Genomic DNA, 19,095 nt, shown 5'->3' on the forward strand with positions numbered 1-19,095 from the left:
TGATGCAAAAGGGCAGTTGTGGTGATTGCAGGTCAGTGTGCAGGGAGGGCTAAGATGGGGGGGTTGAAGGTATGTTAGGTAATTCTCACACCGCCGCCTTCTTGGCCTCTCAGGTCTTTCACACACATTTCTTTGCCAGATAAACATCTCAGAGTGGAGGTTTACATAGAAGTCTCTTGTTTAAATATTACTGAGCAACATCCAAATCACAAAATAATATTCAATATTATGCAAAATAATTAGGATTAATCTTTTATTTACACGAGTCAGCTCCCAGGTGTGCATCCAATACACATTCTAAAGCCAAACACAAAGAGAACTTAGAATACAGTTATTAAGAAACATAGACTCAGGTACAAAACATTAGGCCTTAAATTAAGCAAATTGTTGCAAGTTTTAATGAATGGACCCAGGCCTAGAAATGTGTCTCTGGCTGAGGCAGTGAGCATTTCTTGGCACAGATCCATGACGTTAAAACTATCCACTGTACATCTATTTACAAACTCTGTGCAAAACTCGAAAACAGAAGAGAATTTGGGGAAATCTGAGATTTGTATAAGTGCTTTCTCAGAATAATGCTTTTAGATATTGAGAGAAAATGTCCATGTATGTACGGCGGTCACTGTGACCCCAGCACAAACGGTACAAAATGTGGGAAAACCCATTCGGATCACTGAAGCGCTAGCAAAGAGTAAACAAGCTTGGGCAATGCAGTTTCACCGCATAACTAAGAAAGTGAAAGTGGATCGTCCACCAGAAAACCCATACGGCAACAACCACCAAAAACAGGCTTCGAGTAACTTTGAGTTGCTAGGCATTGTCACATTTCTACTTGCAAAACTTTAGATCGCGAAGTAGAGCCCAGTAAAAACGTGATATTTAATATAAGGTTTTAGAGAGACAGTTTAAGCACTGGGGACTCGGAGTCTTCAGGTGGACACACTAACATGTTATCCGTGAAGAAGTGTCGTGACAGCCATAAAGGTAACAATGGGTTTCTCGATTTTTCTCGAAGGGCCTCCACTCATACAGTATCTCTAGAAAGTAATTCGAAACCTCACATAGGCTTATTATTAAGGGAGAGGGCAAGGACCCAGGTTCATCTAAGCCCTAACTGGGTACCCAGAAGAAACAGGCATACACTGTGCCAGGGCTCAGGATGGAGCTCTGCCAGGGCTCAGGGTTTGCTCTGTGCCAAATATATTATCTCAAAACCATGACATGTAGAAGGAGTGAGTGTAAGTGAACCAAAGACATGAAGCTTGATATGAGGTCACGGTTAGAGACAGCAGAACTCGAATTATGTGACTGTCAGCTGGTTTTGTAATATACAAGATTCATGTAGTCAGCCTCAACTTAATGTCGATCGGAGCATAAATATACACTTGGAGTTACTGGAAATACCACAGACACAATTTGTACAGCTTATATTTAAAATAATCCTGCAATAGCACAGAGAGCGCAGCTTTTTTCCGTTGTGAAGTCTTTTCTTAACGAAAGGTTGATTTTAATACTATAGCTTCTTGCACATTTGTATTACTTTTTTTCATGAAAGGATATTTAGATAGCACGAGCCTGTGCTACTGGGCAGAAGCTTTTCCACACATTCAGCCCAGGCTCTGGGAGTGGACCCACAGTTGTGCGAGTGATGGCACCGTCTGACCAAGGCTTTACCCAGAACTTAAAAAACCAAGGATATTTTCTCCCTTGTGTCTTTTACTGTGATGTATGAGAGCACATTTAATCCAAATATTTTCCCGATATGCATGGATATTATTTTATTTCTAATATTATACACTTTCTCTTGTATCCAAATTAAGCCTATGTGCGCATGCAGGACAGGAACAAAAAATTGTATTTTTAAACTTCATAAATATTCCCACATTTTGTACATTTATAAGGGTTTCTATTGGTTGTTTAAAATACCTGGTACATCACCAAGAACGATGAGAACGTCACTCTATATTCTTTGTATGTCTCATTCTAGAGTGGACTGTCAAATATTTGTTAATTACTAGTAAGGAACACCTTCAAGATTTCTCCAAGATTTACTGCACGCAGAAAGACTCGCCCCCCTGTGGGGTTTCTGCATAAACAAGAAATTCTGAGCTCAAAGCCAAGTTCTTGTCAGAGTCACTACATGCAACCTCTCCCCCCATGGTGGGTATGCAGCCTCTCCCCCCATGGTGGGTATGCAGCCTCTCCCCCCATGGTGGGTATGCAGCCTCTCCCCCCCGCCCCATGGTGGGTATGCAGCCTCTGCCCAATGGTGGGTATGCAGCCCCCCCCCCCATGGTGGGTATGCAGCCTCTGCCCAATGGTGGGTAAGCTAGTGCATAAGTAATACGCAGAACGAGTAGTCCCTTTACACGCTTATTGCTTGTATTAGCCTCCTCTCCTCCGGAAGTCTTTAGTACATCACGAGCAGCCCCTTAATGATGAAAAACGCTCATGCATGTCATTGGTGCAGCCGAACACTAAGACGACGGCCACATCTGAAGTTTTCCGCGCCTTCAAGGCATCCATATAGTCTGTTATAACACTGGACAAGATGCCGACTGTTGTCGATGCTTTCCCCGGTGCCTGCTTTGTAGCTGTCTTGAGCAAAGGAGTCAACTACTTTACAAAGAACTCTTCCACAGCCAGGGCCCTGGTCCAGCTGCTCGCCCGTTGCATTCTTCAGAGGCCACAGACTACCCGAAGCCTGGTGCCCGCGCTGCAAAGCTGCAAAGGTCCACTCTAGTCCAGCCTTTCGCAACCTTACAGCTCATGCTGTGCCCTGCGGAAACAACACAGAGATTGATTAGTGACAAACAGAAAATACAGGCTTTAAGCATAAAGTGTTTTATACATATTTATTTGTTTAATAATATACAAATGATCAATGGGTAGAAAATACTACCCTAGTTCATGTGTTAGAATAATGGAGGAAAAAACATCATTTGTAGCCTGAATATTGAGTGAGAGGGGGTCCCCAGGTTCCAATAATGACTCGGTTAGGGTTTGTGGATCCAGTAATGATTCAGTATTTGTACCCAAATTCCCATGATCATGAAGTTCACAGACGTCAAGTGCTTAAGAACCACTGCCTTATTACATTTAGTATTGATAACTGCAGTTTGGGAACAGATCGAGAAATACTTCTTCCAATCAAATGGGTTGCAGTGTAAAACCCTCTTTAATGGTGAAGTCGGATTTTAAGTTACAATTCTGAAAATGCCATTTGTATGAGAAAGTTGGCATTTCTCGGCCTAATCCAAGTGTGCCTTTCTGCCAGTGTCCGGGTCACTTGACTGTGTATGGCTCTACTGTGGTGTTTTGTGGATTCCTTCGAGACATGGGGACAAAAGGCCTTGGGTGTGGGACAGGGTGTTGTTCCCCATAGCAGGATATCCTGGGGAGTTGCACTCAGTCTTCAGGAGCGTAAAAGTGTAGCCTCATGCCTAGCTCAACCCCTTCCTGACTTCTAAGGGACGCCTGCCCTGCCACGGTTGAATGAAGTTCACACTTAGACCTTCCTGCACTTTGTTACCCTAGACAGTTTTGAACCAAACAAGAGGGAAGGGAAGGATTAGATAAAGGAGGCACCCCCCACCAACAGGCTAGCAATGGGGAAAGAAATGGCGCCTTCAGAACCTCTCATCAGAACACTCGTAGACCTGTGGAAGATTCCGAAGAGGGACTGTGCTGCTGCCTGATGAAAAGATACAGAAAAGGGGGTGGTGATGAACAGAGTGTCTGAATTAAGCAGACCACTCTTACCCAGTCCAAAGATCAGGGCTTGATCCATCACCGTTATTTATCTCACTGCCCCATCCCAGCTCAGAACCTGGCTATATGCAAATTAGTCTGTCCCTGGCCCAGTGCATCATCGGAACAGGGCAGACCAAACTACAAAGCCAATTCTTCACCAGAAAGGAGACAAGCTACCGGGGACCGGTTTCTGGCATTTCAGCCTCTTCGGCCCGGCTTGCTTGAATCCTGATGGAGCAGTGAGAAAGGGACTCATGTCTGAGTATACCCTGCCACACCTATAGTGGCCAAAAACGATACAGAAAAGGGGGTGGTGATGAACAGAGTGTCTGAATTAAGCAGACCACTCTTACCCAGTCCAAAGATCAGGGCTTGATCCATCACTGTTATTTATCTCACTGCCCCATCCCAGCTCAGAACCTGGCTATATGCAAATTAGTCTGTCCCTGGCCCAGTGCATCATGGGAACAGGGCAGACCAAACTACAAAGCCAATTCTTCACCAGAAAGGAGACAAGCTACCGGGGACCGGTTTCTGGCATTTCAGCCTCTTCGGCCCGGCTTGCTTGAATCCTGATGGAGCAGTGAGAAAGGGACTCATGTCTGAGTATACCCTGCCACACCTATAGTGGCCAAAAACGATACAGAAAAGGGGGTGGTGATGAACAGAGTGTCTGAATTAAGCAGACCACTCTTACCCAGTCCAAAGATCAGGGCTTGATCCATCACCGTTATTTATCTCACTGCCCCATCCCAGCTCAGAACCTGGCTATATGCAAATTAGTCTGTCCCTGGCCCAGTGCATCATGGGAACAGGGCAGACCAAACTACAAAGCCAATTCTTCACCAGAAAGGAGACAAGCTACCGGGGACCGGTTTCTGGCATTTCAGCCTCTTCGGCCCGGCTTGCTTGAATCCTGATGGAGCAGTGAGAAAGGGACTCATGTCTGAGTATACCCTGCCACACCTATAGTGGCCAAAAACGATACAGAAAAGGGGGTGGTGATGAACAGAGTGTCTGAATTAAGCAGACCACTTTTACCCAGTCCAAAGATCAGGGCTTGATCCATCACCGTTATTTATCTCACTGCCCCATCCCAGCTCAGAACCTGGCTATATGCAAATTAGTCTGTCCCTGGCCCAGTGCATCATGGGAACAGGGCAGACCAAACTACAAAGCCAATTCTTCACCAGAAAGGAGACAAGCTACCGGGGACCGGTTTCTGGCATTTCAGCCTCTTCGGCCCGGCTTGCTTGAATCCTGATGGAGCAGTGAGAAAGGGACTCATGTCTGAGTATACCCTGCCACACCTATAGTGGCCAAAAACGATACAGAAAAGGGGGTGGTGATGAACAGAGTGTCTGAATTAAGCAGACCACTCTTACCCAGTCCAAAGATCAGGGCTTGATCCATCACCGTTATTTATCTCACTGCCCCATCCCAGCTCAGAACCTGGCTATATGCAAATTAGTCTGTCCCTGGCCCAGTGCATCATGGGAACAGGGCAGACCAAACTACAAAGCCAATTCTTCACCAGAAAGGAGACAAGCTACCGGGGACCGGTTTCTGGCATTTCAGCCTCTTCGGCCCGGCTTGCTTGAATCCTGATGGAGCAGTGAGAAAGGGTCCCCGGAAGCTTGTTTCCTTCCCAGTGTAAGAATTGGCTTTTGTAGTCTGGTCTGCCCTGTTCCCATGATGCACTGGGCCAGGGACAGACTAATTTGCATACAGCCAGGTTCTGAAACTGGGATGGTGCAATGAGCTAAAAAACGGTGTTGGATCTAGCCCTGATCTCTTGACTGGGTGAGAGTACTCTGCTTAATTCAGAGACTCTGTCCATCACCACCCCTTGTTGTAAATTATTTTGTCCACCCTAAGCGTGGAAGGGTATACTCAGATGTGAGTCCCTTGCTCATTGCACCATCAGGATTCAAGCAAGCCGGGCCGAAGACGCCTGAAATGGCAGAAACCGGTCCCCGGAAGCTTGTTTCCTTCCCAGTGTAAGAATTGGCTTTTGTAGTCTGGTCTGCCCTGTTCCCATGATGCACTGGGCCAGGGACAGACTAATTTGCATACAGCCAGGTTCTGAAACTGGGATGGTGCAATGAGCTAAAAAACGGTGTTGGATCTAGCCCTGATCTCTTGACTGGGTGAGAGTACTCTGCTTAATTCAGAGACTCTGTCCATCACCACCCCTTGTTGTAAATTATTTTGTCCACCCTAAGCGTGGAAGGGTATACTCAGATGTGAGTCCCTTGCTCATTGCACCATCAGGATTCAAGAAAGCCGGGCCGAAGACGCCTGAAATGGCACAAACCGGTCCCCGGAAGCTTGTTTCCTTCCCAGTGTAAGAATTGGCTTTTGTAGTCTGGTCTGCCCTGTTCCCATGATGCACTGGGCCAGGGACAGACTAATTTGCATACAGCCAGGTTCTGAAACTGGGATGGTGCAATGAGCTAAAAAACGGTGTTGGATCTAGCCCTGATCTCTTGACTGGGTGAGAGTACTCTGCTTAATTCAGAGACTCTGTCCATCACCACCCCTTGTTGTAAATTATTTTGTCCACCCTAAGCGTGGAAGGGTATACTCAGATGTGAGTCCCTTGCTCATTGCACCATCAGGATTCAAGCAAGCCGGGCCGAAGACGCCTGAAATGGCAGAAACCGGTCCCCGGAAGCTTGTTTCCTTCCCAGTGTAAGAATTGGCTTTTGTAGTCTGGTCTGCCCTGTTCCCATGATGCACTGGGCCAGGGACAGACTAATTTGCATACAGCCAGGTTCTGAAACTGGGATGGTGCAATGAGCTAAAAAACGGTGTTGGATCTAGCCCTGATCTCTTGACTGGGTGAGAGTACTCTGCTTAATTCAGAGACTCTGTCCATCACCACCCCTTGTTGTAAATTATTTTGTCCACCCTAAGCGTGGAAGGGTATACTCAGATGTGAGTCCCTTGCTCATTGCACCATCAGGATTCAAGCAAGCCGGGCCGAAGACGCCTGAAATGGCAGAAACCGGTCCCCGGAAGCTTGTTTCCTTCCCAGTGTAAGAATTGGCTTTTGTAGTCTGGTCTGCCCTGTTCCCATGATGCACTGGGCCAGGGACAGACTAATTTGCATACAGCCAGGTTCTGAAACTGGGATGGTGCAATGAGCTAAAAAACGGTGTTGGATCTAGCCCTGATCTCTTGACTGGGTGAGAGTACTCTGCTTAATTCAGAGACTCTGTCCATCACCACCCCTTGTTGTAAATTATTTTGTCCACCCTAAGCGTGGAAGGGTATACTCAGATGTGAGTCCCTTGCTCATTGCACCATCAGGATTCAAGCAAGCCGGGCCGAAGACGCCTGAAATGGCAGAAACCGGTCCCCGGAAGCTTGTTTCCTTCCCAGTGTAAGAATTGGCTTTTGTAGTCTGGTCTGCCCTGTTCCCATGATGCACTGGGCCAGGGACAGACTAATTTGCATACAGCCAGGTTCTGAAACTGGGATGGTGCAATGAGCTAAAAAACGGTGTTGGATCTAGCCCTGATCTCTTGACTGGGTGAGAGTACTCTGCTTAATTCAGAGACTCTGTCCATCACCACCCCTTGTTGTAAATTATTTTGTCCACCCTAAGCGTGGAAGGGTATACTCAGATGTGAGTCCCTTGCTCATTGCACCATCAGGATTCAAGCAAGCCGGGCCGAAGACGCCTGAAATGGCAGAAACCGGTCCCCGGAAGCTTGTTTCCTTCACAGTGTAAGAATTGGCTTTTGTAGTCTGGTCTGCCCTGTTCCCATGATGCACTGGGCCAGGGACAGACTAATTTGCATACAGCCAGGTTCTGAAACTGGGATGGTGCAATGAGCTAAAAAACGGTGTTGGATCTAGCCCTGATCTCTTGACTGGGTGAGAGTACTCTGCTTAATTCAGAGACTCTGTCCATCACCACCCCTTGTTGTAAATTAGCCTGATGAAAAGAAACAGCCTTGCTGTATGAAGGAGGAAGATCGCACCTGCTTGCCTTGAACCCAGGCGTGACTCCAAGGGTCAATTGGCCTGACCTCCTGTCTGAGCTACAGGGACACAATAAGCTTCCAGAGGCCTCCCTGCAATGCCCAGCTGACCAGCACCAAGTGGACCTGCCTGAGCCCTGCTGCTGACCTCTTTTGGAGTGAGTCCTGATCCCCAAACAGACTGATTTGCATATGGCCATGTCTGAACTGGGGTGGCGGAGTGAGCTAAAGAATGATAATGGATTAAACCCAGATCAGGTGACTGGGGGTGAGTGTTTGCATTGTTCAACACTCCGTCCATCATCCCCTTTGGTTTTTCCCAAACAGTGGCCCCCAGGTCCTGGACCCTTGGCAGGTAAAAGAGTATTGTTCCTGAAAGAAATGTGAAAATACAGGAGTTATGGTCTCCTCATGACCGCTAAGGGACCTCTTCAGGCCGAGACTCGATCGCACGCGAAGACCGTCAATGCACAGCTCCAGCGGGACATGCTCTTCAAGCCGATCAGCAACTGTACATGATACCTTCCAACACAGAGCTCCAGTGTGGCCTGCACTTTGAGCCGCAAGTGACAGCCTGCGACAACCGCCAACACAAGATCTGCTCTTCACACGACAGTCTGTGACAACAGCCAAAGCAAAGCTCCAGTGACCACCCGCTCTTTGCACCACAACAGCGACCTTTCACAACACCAAACCTGCTCCTCTTGCCAACAAGATCCTCCTTGTGACCCCTACGGACGTTAACAGTAGCTCGTCTTGTGAACTTGAAGTGACCCACGCCCCGCTGCGGTCGACCTACATTTGTGAGTTTCCCTTGGTCCTGCATAACCAAATAACCACGATTGGCTTGTTCTGTTTTTTAGGTCTCGCCTAGGCAGCGCATGCGCTGTCTCTCCGAGACATCAAGTAATCTGTACGTAGGGTAAAACTCCACCTATTGCTGTGTAAGTTCTCTTGCAGCTTGCCATTAGTTTAACTTTGGCATTGCTCTTGTTAGCTGGCTTTTAATTGGCTGTTGATCCGATACTCAATTCTGTTTATTCCAGGAGCAACACCGCCTAACTACTGTTTTCGTCCGCTTTTGTGGTTTGTGTGTGTTTGAGGGAAACTTTCTTTTACGATTTTTGCAACCCAGCATGCTGAGTTGCAACAATAATCACTTCCATACATATTCAGCATGACGCTCGTCATGAGCACCGCTCTGTTTCCTGCTCGTCCCAGCGCTGCCCTATACCTCCGTTGGAATTTTTGTTTCCTACGCCGGGCTGAGAGAGCTCCTTGTCATGGCAACATGCCATACAGGGATACATTGTTTCCGCTCATCCTCTGTCAGCCCCGCCCGCTAAACCCCAGTAAGACCCACTTGGGGCTGCTGGATCTTCCGTTGCAGACGGGGTGCTTTTTAATTTTTTTTTGGAGAGGGAGGTTTTAAAAGTGACCCTAAGGTTGAGGTCCTTTTAACACACAGTAAATGCGTCAGGTCCCAGTGCGTTCGATAGAAGCGCGTCAGAGTGTTTCAAAGATCGTAAGGCGCACACAACACACCTAAAGGAATATGCTACTTACCAGTATGCATCTGTTCTTGGCATGTAGGGCTGCTGATATTCATATCTGTGCATGGATCGCCGCCTAGTGTTGGGTCCGGATGATTGCACATTGTTGTCCTGGAAGAGTCTTCGAAGTATCACGAGATAGGTGGCTCCTCCCTCGGACTACAGTGCGCATGGGCATCCTCTCCGTCCTTAGATTGTTTTTCGCCATTGTGGCAGAGATGGAGTATAGTACAGTAAGAGATGTCCATGCAAAGAGTGAATGCTGCAGCTGCGACAGGCACCGGGGAGGCAGGTGGGCGATATGAATGTCAGCAGCCCTACATGCCAAGAACAGATGCATACTGGTAAGTAGCATATTCCGTTCGAGGCATGTGAGCTGCTGAATTCATATCTGTGCATAGAATGTATAGCAGTATCTCCCCTAGCGGTGGTTGCCCGTGCCAGCTGCAGCAGTCTGAAAAAGAGTTTTGAGAACAGCCAGTCCTACAGCAGCTTGCTGTTTGGAATTTACATCTACACAATAGTGTTTGGTAAATGTATGTATGCTTGACCATGTGGCTGCTCTACAAATTTCGTGTAAAGGAATATTCCCTAGGAAAGCCATGGATGCCCCTAGCTTGCGTGTAGAATGCGCCCTAGGGGGAACTGTTAAGGTGCGTTTTGCCTTTAAATAACATATCTGAATGCACTTAACGATCCATCTGGCTATACCTGATTTTGAAATAGGGTTACCTTTGTGTTGCGGTGAGAAAGCAACAAACAACTGTTTTGTCTTTCGAAATGCCTTAGTTCCATCTATATAGTATAGCAGAGCTCTCTTGAAATCTAGTGTATGCAAGGCCCTTTCAGCTACTGTCTGTGGATTTTGAAAGAAACACCGGCAGTTCTATAGTTTGATTTATATGGACATGGGATACCACTTTTGGCATGAATTTAGGGTTTGTTCTGAGAACTACTTTATTCGCATGTACTTGAATGAATAGCTCTTGAATAGTTAGGGCTTGCAGCTCAGTAACTCTCCTAAGTGAAGTAATGTCAATAAGGAAAGCCACCTTCCAAGTAAGAAATTGTATTTCGCATGAGTGTAGTAGCTCAAAAGGTGGTCCCATAAGACTGGTTAAAACGATGTTTAGATTCCAGACTGGTGAAGGTGGGTGTTTTGGGGGAATTACTCGTTTAAGTCCTTCCATAAATGCCTTAATTGCTGACACTCTAAATAGAGAAAGGTGTTGCCTGTTTTGTAGATATGCTGCTGACGCAGCTAAATGTATCCTGATGGGAGGAGCCTAGCTCGGGGACGGAATGGCCGCCTTTTAGCTCGGCTCCGTCGACCCTCCGGCTAACCTCGACTATCCTGCCATATATCCTGCATTGTGACGATACTTCAATACAGAATTCGAAATTTAAAGACCCACTCTTACTCACCGTCTGGTCCGGAGGTTCCTGTGTGCTGTGGGTCCGCAACTGTGCCCTCGGTGAGATTGGGGCCTCCGGGACCTCGAGACCGGGACCTCGCCTGCGGGACCCGACCGGCGGAGAAGGGATTGCCGGCCCCGGCCGCGAGAGAGAGCCACTGGTGGGAACCGTTGTACGTGTGCCCCGGAGATCCTGAACCGGCCCCGATGACTGGACCGTGCGGCTGGAGGGGGACGAGATGTGCTGGGGGCTGACTGTGTGAAGGGGTCCCTTCGCCTTAGTCCTGTCCGGCGGCCCTGAACCCCGCGCCTGGCCCTCGCCTGTGGGGCCTGTCACTGTTCGGAGGGGTACCCCCCCCCCATCGGGCGCTCGCCCATCCTGTGCCGGGGAGGCCGTGTTTGGGAGCCTCCGGAGGTCTGTAAAGTCCTACATTTGGGAACTGTTTGGGGGCCCACGGTGGACCGTGGGGCGGCGAAACTCACAAGATGGCTACCGAAAACGCGGGGGGTGCTCCGCTCTACACCGACGCTCCTTGCCGGCCGGATTGTGCGGAGGCCTGGGTGTGTACCCGAGCGCCCACGCCCGGAGATGTCCTGGACGCCTTGATGTCATTGTACGCTGTCTTGGACCCCGGTGCCTCCACTGACCCCATGCGGCTCGCCGCCATTTTGGGCCGCCGCTCTTCCATGCACCCCTCTCGTCCTGCTGCCGCCATTGCTTCGCCCCCTTCGGCTGCGCCGGGAGTTGCTGTTGCTGTTCTTCGGCCGCTTGATGGGCCGGTGACTTTTGACCCTCTGCTTCCTCACCGCCTGGATTTCGAGGACTCCCACACGGCGCGGAGGACTGCTTCTTCCCGGGTACCTGGGACTTATGGTGGGCCACTGCTTGCTCCCGCTTCGTTGGATTAGAACTTTTGTCCTGGAGGGGTACCTTTGTATTGTCGAACTGCGCACCTGGACTCCGGCCTGCCTTTGCTTGCCCTGTCGTTGCTGCTACAATTGACTTGCTTTATTGATTTTTTGTATACCCTCCGTACGAAGGCTCTCCCTGATTTATATCACTGCCGTGACTCTGGACAACATTGCGATTATTTTGTGTTGGGTGGTCCGCTCCACATTATCCTTTATTGGGTTGGTTTCGTGGTTAGGAAGGGTTGGGGGTGAGTTGTACGACATGACAATTTGCTGGTTTACCTGCCCGTTGCACTGATGTTTGTACTTCCGACCCGGTGAAACGTTACAATCTCCTCCTCCTCCCCCTCCCTGTGGGTTTTGCTGTATGTGAAGGTGTAGTATTGATTTGATACTTATTCATTCGTTGGTCGGGGGAGGGTCGTAGCCGAATTTGTTTGCTCATGTCCTCTGGCTCCTCCCTCACATTTTTTTTTTGTTTCGTATTTCTTCTCCTCCTCTTTTTGTCTTCTTTCTCTACTTTCTTTTTTTCACTATATTTCGGGTTTCGGATTAGGGCGACAGGCACGCTGTTTGGAGGGTAGGCCGTAGCCTTCTGCAGGGGTGCGGGGTGGGACGGGTGGGCGGGGTCTTTCAGATGTTTTCTTTTGGTTCTATGGCCCTTTTCTATCCCTTAATAGCGGTGCCGCTTCTGTCCTCGCTTCTCTGGCATGAGTGGGTTGGGGGTCTATTGCTGTGCCACTTTCATTGGTTTCGATGCTTCGTCGCGACTGCCATCCCCTTCTTTTCGCCAGCTCTTCACTTTCTTCTGTATTATTAGCCGCGGGTTGCCTGGCCCGGGGTGGCGCCCATCTTGCACGATTGTGTTTTTCCTTTTATATTTCTTTTTTGCTCTTTCTTCTTTCCTTTCCCCCCCTTCTTTGTCCCTTCTTGGTTTCCTCCCCTCTGTTTTCCCCCCTATTTTTCCCCCTTTCCCTTCCCCCTTCCCCTTTCCCCTCCCCCCCCCCCTCTCCCCCTTTTTCCCAGGCTCGTATTGAGAGAAGGTGTTTCGGTTCGTACAGTTTATCCGCTCCCCTTGCCTCTGTTAGCGTGTTATTGGGTGGGGGTCATGAGATCTTGGTAGCACTTGTATGCTTCTTCACTATATTTTGCGTTTGTTTTGTGCTACGGTCGACTCGTGCCCTTACGTCCTCCTCCCCCCCCCCACCCCCTCCTCTCATTTTGGCATGGGCGTATTCCTGTTTCTGGGGTTTCCCGTATTTGTGAGTCAACCATGAGCCTTGTCCCCATATTATAAAATAGACCTCATTGATCCTGATATTGGGCCGTTATTGCCGCTTATCCCATTTCTGGCTTTATTTAATTATGTTTGCTTGCCTGCCAACTGGCCTTGTGTCGCCTATTTTGACTCTTGATCGTCTTTGACTTGTGGCCGTCCAGATTGGTTGTAGGCCCACGCATGTATATCCTAATGATGCAAATAAAGGTCTTAAAAAAAAAAAATGTATCCTGGTGGATGAGTAGGCTAAATTGCAACGTTGTAGGTGCAAGAGATAGCAAATGATGTTCTGTGTAGAAGCATCTAATGGGTTTATATCGTTGTTGCTGCAGTAAATGGCGAAACTTTTCCACTTTGCTGCATAACATGCCCTGGTAGTGGGTTTTCTTGCCTCTTTAATAATATTCATACAGTCTGGAGGCAAGTTCAGGTATCCAAACTCTAGGACTTCAGGAGCCAGATCGCCAGGTTCATTTGTTGCGGATCTGGGTGTTGGATTTCGCCATGGCTCTGAGTTAAAAGACTGGGTGTGAGTCGCAGTCTTTGATGAGGCACCACTGACAGTTCTAGGAACGTTGTGTACCATGGTTGCCTCGCCCACGTGGGAGCAACTAGGATTAGCGTCAGCGAATGTTGGCGCATTTTGCGTGCCACTAGCGGTATTAATGGAGCTGGGGGAAAAGCGTACGCACATTTGCCTGACCAGTTCATCCATATCGCATTGCCCTGCGACTGCGGATGTGGGAACCTGGCAGCAAAGTACTGGCATTTTGCGTTTTCGCTTGTGGCAAACAGATCGATCTCCGGTTGTCCCCACTGCCGGAAGAATGGTCGGAGCACATTGGGGTGAATCTCCCATTCGTGCATCTGTTGACTGTGCCTGCTGAGCAGGTCGGCTATTTGATTGTCCTTGCCTGGGAGGTGTTGCGCTATGAGAAACATGTTCCTCTGAATGGCCCATTTCCACACACTCTGAGCTAGATGCGATAGCTGTGGGGAATGTGTTCCTCCCTGTTTTTGAATATAATAAATAGCTGTCATGTTGTCCGTCCGGATCAACACAGTCTTGTTGCATAAGTGTTTTTTGAACGCTTTTAGTGCTAGAAAGACCGCCATCAACTCTAGTAGGTTGATGTGCATCTTCTTTTGTTGTATTGTCCATAGACCCTGGACTGTGTAATGCAGGACATGGGCTCCCCAGCCTAGCAGGGATGCGTCCGCCGTCATCACTATTTGTGGGACAGGATCCTGGAACAGTCGTCCTTTGCAAAGGTTTTGTGGATCCCACCAATGCAGAGAGTTGTATGCCCGACTGGTCACCAACACTAGGTCTTTTAATTGTCCCTGAGCCTGGTTCCACTGCCATGCTAGGCACTCCTGAAGCGGACGCATGTGTAGTCTGGCATGAGGGACTATGAATATGCACGAGGCCATCATGACTATTAGTTGCATAAACACTCGAGCTGGCAATGAGTGTTGTGGTCTGAACCTTTGGATCAACATTTGCATTCCGTTGATCCGTGCTGCGTTGGGATATGCCTTTGCTGCTAGTGTATCTATTGTCGCTCCCAGGTACTGTTGGACGTGGGAGGGTTGCAGGTGTGACTTTGGGTAGTTTAGCGAGAAGCCTAGACTGTGCAGGAGATGAATGGTTTTTGACATGTGGCTGGCACATTGCTGGGCTGATGGCGCGTGTATTAGCCAATTGTCCAGATATGGGTACACATGGATGTGTTGTCTCCTGAGATGTGCTGCCACTGTTGCTAGGCATTTTGTGAACACCCGTGGAGCTGTTGTTACACCGAATGGTAGGACTTTGAACTGGTAGTGTTTCCCTTGAATAGTAAACCTGAGATACTTTCTGTGAGCAGGGTGCATAGGTATATGAAAGTATGCGTCTTTAAGGTCTAGAGTTGCTAGGAAGTCTCCCTGGCGCAGCAGTGGTAAGACTTGTTGGAGAGTGAGCATGTGAAAATGCTCCGATAAAATGTACAGGTTGAGGGGCCTGAGGTCCAATATTGGTCTGAGAGACCCGTCCTTTTTTGGAATAAGGAAGTATAGTGAGTATACTCCTGTTCCTTGATGTTTGAATGGGACTGGTTCTATGGCCCCTTTTTGCAGCATACTGACGACCTCTTGCTGCAGTAATGTTATATGTTCCTGTGACATTGGACGGTGTATGGGTGGAACGTTGGGTGGTGGTGAGGTGAGTTCTAGGCAATAGCCATGTTGGATAATTTGCCTGACCCACTTGTCTGTAGTGATGTTTAACCAGACTGGCAGGAATTGTTGTAGTCTTCCCCCGACCGGTGTTATATGGTCTGGGGGTAGTGCCAAGAAGTCACTGTTTGGTGAAAAGTGGAGGATCTATTGGCATTACCTCCACGACCTCTGCCCTTGTTATTATTTCCTCTGTATCCACCCCTGGTTGTGTTCTTATTGTATGTGGATTGCGTATTAGTCTTGTATGTGGAGGATTGCTGCGATGTGTTACCTCGTGCTCCTCCTCTATAAGTGGAGCGACAAAAGGAGCCTCTGTGTTGTTGGGACTGAAGAGCCCCCATGGACTTTGCAGTCTCAGTATCTTTTTTCATTTTGTCCAGAAGTGAGTCAACTGCTGGACCAAACAAAAAATCTGGATTTATAGGCTGGTTAAGAATTGTGGCCTGTACTTCATTCTTAAATCCAGATATGCGAAGCCACACGTGCCTTCTAAGCAGTACGCTTGTGTTGATAGATCTGGCACCTGTGTCTGCCGCGTCTAGGGCACACTTAATGGAGGCGTTGGTGATGAGCTTTCCCTCCTGTATAAGTTCATCTGCCTGGTCTTTGTACGGTTCAGGTAAGTGTTGGAGAAGTCCCTCTAAAGTATCATAGTGTGCCCTGTCATATCTGGCTAGTAAGGCCTGAGTATTGGCTATTCTCCATGAGTTTGCTGCTTGAGCTGCTACTGTCTTGCCTGATGCTTCTAAAATCTTTGACTCCTTGTCTGGAGGAGCAGCCTCTCCAGTTGTTTGTGAATTCGCACGCTTTCGTGCGTTGGATACCACCAATGAGTCTAAAGGCAGTTGTCCCCTAATGTAAGTAGGGTCTACTGGTGCAGCCCTATACTTCTTCTCTCTTCTTGGGTTGATGACACGTGCCCTAGCCGTGTCTTTCAATATGTCATTTGCGTGCTTTAAGACGCCCTTTAACATGGGGAGCGTTTTGACACTTTTCTGATGTAGCCAGCGCATCAAATAGAAAATCTTCTTCTATCGCATCTGAGTGCATGTCTACATTATGGTAGCTTGCTGCTCTATCTATTAAAGAGTTAAAAGCCACCGTGTCTTCTGTGGGTGATGGTTTAACGGGGTATACTGCAGGGTCTGTAATGGGTAGATCCCCCTCAGTGTCTGCCCCCCCCCCACCCCATGGTTGTGAGTTGGGGTCTATATATGGCTTTTGTGGATATCCGAAACCCACATCTGCATCCTGATCTTCATCTGGGTTGTAGTCAGAGCGTGCAGGTGAGTATGGGGCATGTGGAGTAGTAAGCATAGCTGGAGAGATAGGTAGGAAAAGAATAGGAGAGTTTGCACAGTCCCTTTTCTTTTTGAGAGGAATTCTAGAAAAGTCTTCAGCAGGCACTGGTCTTTTCTTCTTTGTATAAACAGTCACTTTCCCAATATTTGGGTCAATATATAGCTTGGACGGATGTATGACGTTACAACGCATACTTTTACAACGCCTACCTTTACCACGCAATTTTTACAACGCAGGATCCATTACAACGAAGTACCATTACAACGCATGTTTTTACAACGCAGATACCTTTACAACGCATACCATTACAACGTAAGTATTGGTAAGTATATAATATTTTTTTAAATGTAAAATAATTAAAATTAATATAATTTAATTTAATTTAATTAATTTAATTTGTATTGGTAAGTATATAATATTTTTTTAAATGTAAAATAATTAAAATTATTATAATTTAATTTATTTAATTTAATGTAATTTAAATTTAATTTTACTTATTTTTTACCCTGTACCCCTGTACCCCAAAACCCAAACCTTGCCCAGAACCCTAAAAATACCCCTTTACCCAAAAACCCAAACCTTGCCCTGAACCCTAAAAATACCCCTTTACCCAAAAACCCAAACCTTGCCCTGAACCCTAAAAATACCCCTTTACCCAAAAACCCAAACCTTGCCCTGAACCCTAAAAATACCCCTTTACCCAAAAACCCAAACCTTGCCCTGAACCCTAAAAATACCCCTTTACCCAAAAACCCAAACCTAGCCCTGAACCCTAAAAATACCCCTTTACCCAAAAACCCAAACCTTGCCCTGAACCCTAAAAATACCCCTTTACCCAAAAACCCAAACCTTGCCCTGAACCCTAAAAATACCCCTTTAACCAAAAACCCAAACCTAGCCCTGAACCCTAAAAATACCCCTTTACCCAAAAACCCAAACCTTGCCCTGAACCCTAAAAATACCCCTTTACCCAAAAACCCAAACCTAGCCCTGAACCCTAAAAATACCCCTTTACCCAAAAACCCAAACCTATAATATTTTTAATAAAATTATATACTTACCAATACTTACGTTGTAATGGTATGCGTTGTAAAGGTATCTGCGTTGTAAAAACATGCGTTGTAATGGTACTTCGTTGTAATGGATCCTGCGTTGTAAAAATTGCGTGGTAAAGGTAGGTCGTTGTAAAAGTTGCGTGGTAAAGGTTGTATACCAGCTTGGACTGATCTTCTGTGGAGGGGTCTGGATGGATGATCTCCTCTTCCACAGTCTTTTGCTTTGGTGCCGTTGTTTTAGGTTTGACCTTCTTCGGTTCGATGCCTTTAATTGGTTCGACAGCTTTTGGTGCCCGTTTCGGTTTTTGAGGCTTTCCGACAGGTTTTGTCGGTCCGATGTCTTTTACAGGTTTCACCACTTTTTTCGGACCGAGCGGTGTCGTCGGTTCGGTAACTTCTTTCGGCTTTAGAGGTGTCCTCGGAGCCTGCGGATTTGGCTCGATGCCCTTCTTCGGATCGATGAGCTTCGGCTCGACCGGTTTGGTCTGGTCTACCTTAGGTTTCGGTTTCGGTTCAACGACCGCCTTGGGCATAGCCCTTTTGCCTTCGTCGACAGGCTTCTTTCCCTTTTCGACAGTCGAACTCGATTTGGCCGATTCGACGGCCTTTGGCTTCGAAGGTTTTTCTAGAATGGTGGCCTTCGGGTCGGCGCCCTTTGGCTTTATAACCTTCGGTTCGACGACGTTCGGTCCGAAGACTGTTGTGTCGATGAGTTTCGGTTTCGATGGAACCGGTCTTGGATTACGTGTCTCAGAAGGCTCTTTTTGTATTTTCTTAGCCGGGCGGTATGGCGGGGCTATAGAACCAGTTTTTAGATCTTGGCTAAGGCCTGTTGGTGATGCCTCGACCTGAGTCTCTGATATAGGTGTAGTGTCTATATGGGGCGGTGTACTCACGGTTCGCCCCTCGTTGTCATCGGAGTCGGCTTCGACAGCTACGATGTCTTGAGCGTATTCTTCGATATCGACGATTTGTTCTTCTTCGTCGATATAATATTAAGAGTCGTGCTCGGAGTATTGATCTTCCTCTTGATCCGAGTCTAGACCATTATCTTCATTATGATCTGGAGATAAACATTTGTTGCACACAGGATGCTTATCTGTGTGCGGGAACTTTGAGTTGCACTGCGGGCAGTATTTGAATGGACTTCGTTCCATCGACCGTCGGTCCACGTGGCGTCGAGAAGGCCTAACGGCCCGATTCGACAACCGGAGTGCAAACAAATGTTGAAGAAAGTTTTTCGGTACCGATTGAAAACAATACCGACGAAACCAAAGGCCTTTTGGCCTTTCTAGAAAAGTTTATTTCGATTCCGAACTTGGAGTGCTGGAAGGTACATCCGAACCCAATGGCGGAAAAAAACAATCTAAGGATGGAGAGGATGCCCATGCGCACTGTAGTCCGAGGGAGGAGCCACCTATCTCGTGATATTCCGAAGACTCTTCCAGGACAACAATGCGCAATCATCCGGACCCAACACTAGGCTGCGATCTATGCACAGATATGAATTCAGCAGCCCACATGCCTCGAACAGATGCTTTCACACATGGAGAGCAAGCCGTTTCACGCAGCCTCTCCATACGTGCCATCCGTCCTCCCTTTGACTCTTTT

General features: G+C 47.7%; 1 protein-coding gene across 2 annotated transcripts in view; it reads right to left on the reverse strand.

Annotated features, from left to right (window-relative positions):
- Positions 1–239: 239 nt before the first annotated feature.
- Positions 240–19,095, reverse strand: part of LOC144821612 (uncharacterized) — a 133,853-nt gene continuing 114,997 nt past the window's right edge. The window contains exon 6 of one of the 2 annotated variants that reach the window (XM_078678846.1): positions 240–2,779. The gene's annotated coding sequence lies outside the window, so the exon portion shown is untranslated. The remainder of the gene's footprint in view (positions 2,780–19,095) is intronic. The other variant, XM_078678847.1, reaches the window with a different exon arrangement.

This window comes from Lissotriton helveticus, chromosome 2_2 (assembly GCF_964261635.1).
Source record: "Lissotriton helveticus chromosome 2_2, aLisHel1.1, whole genome shotgun sequence".
Taxonomy (NCBI): Eukaryota; Metazoa; Chordata; class Amphibia; order Caudata; family Salamandridae; genus Lissotriton; species Lissotriton helveticus.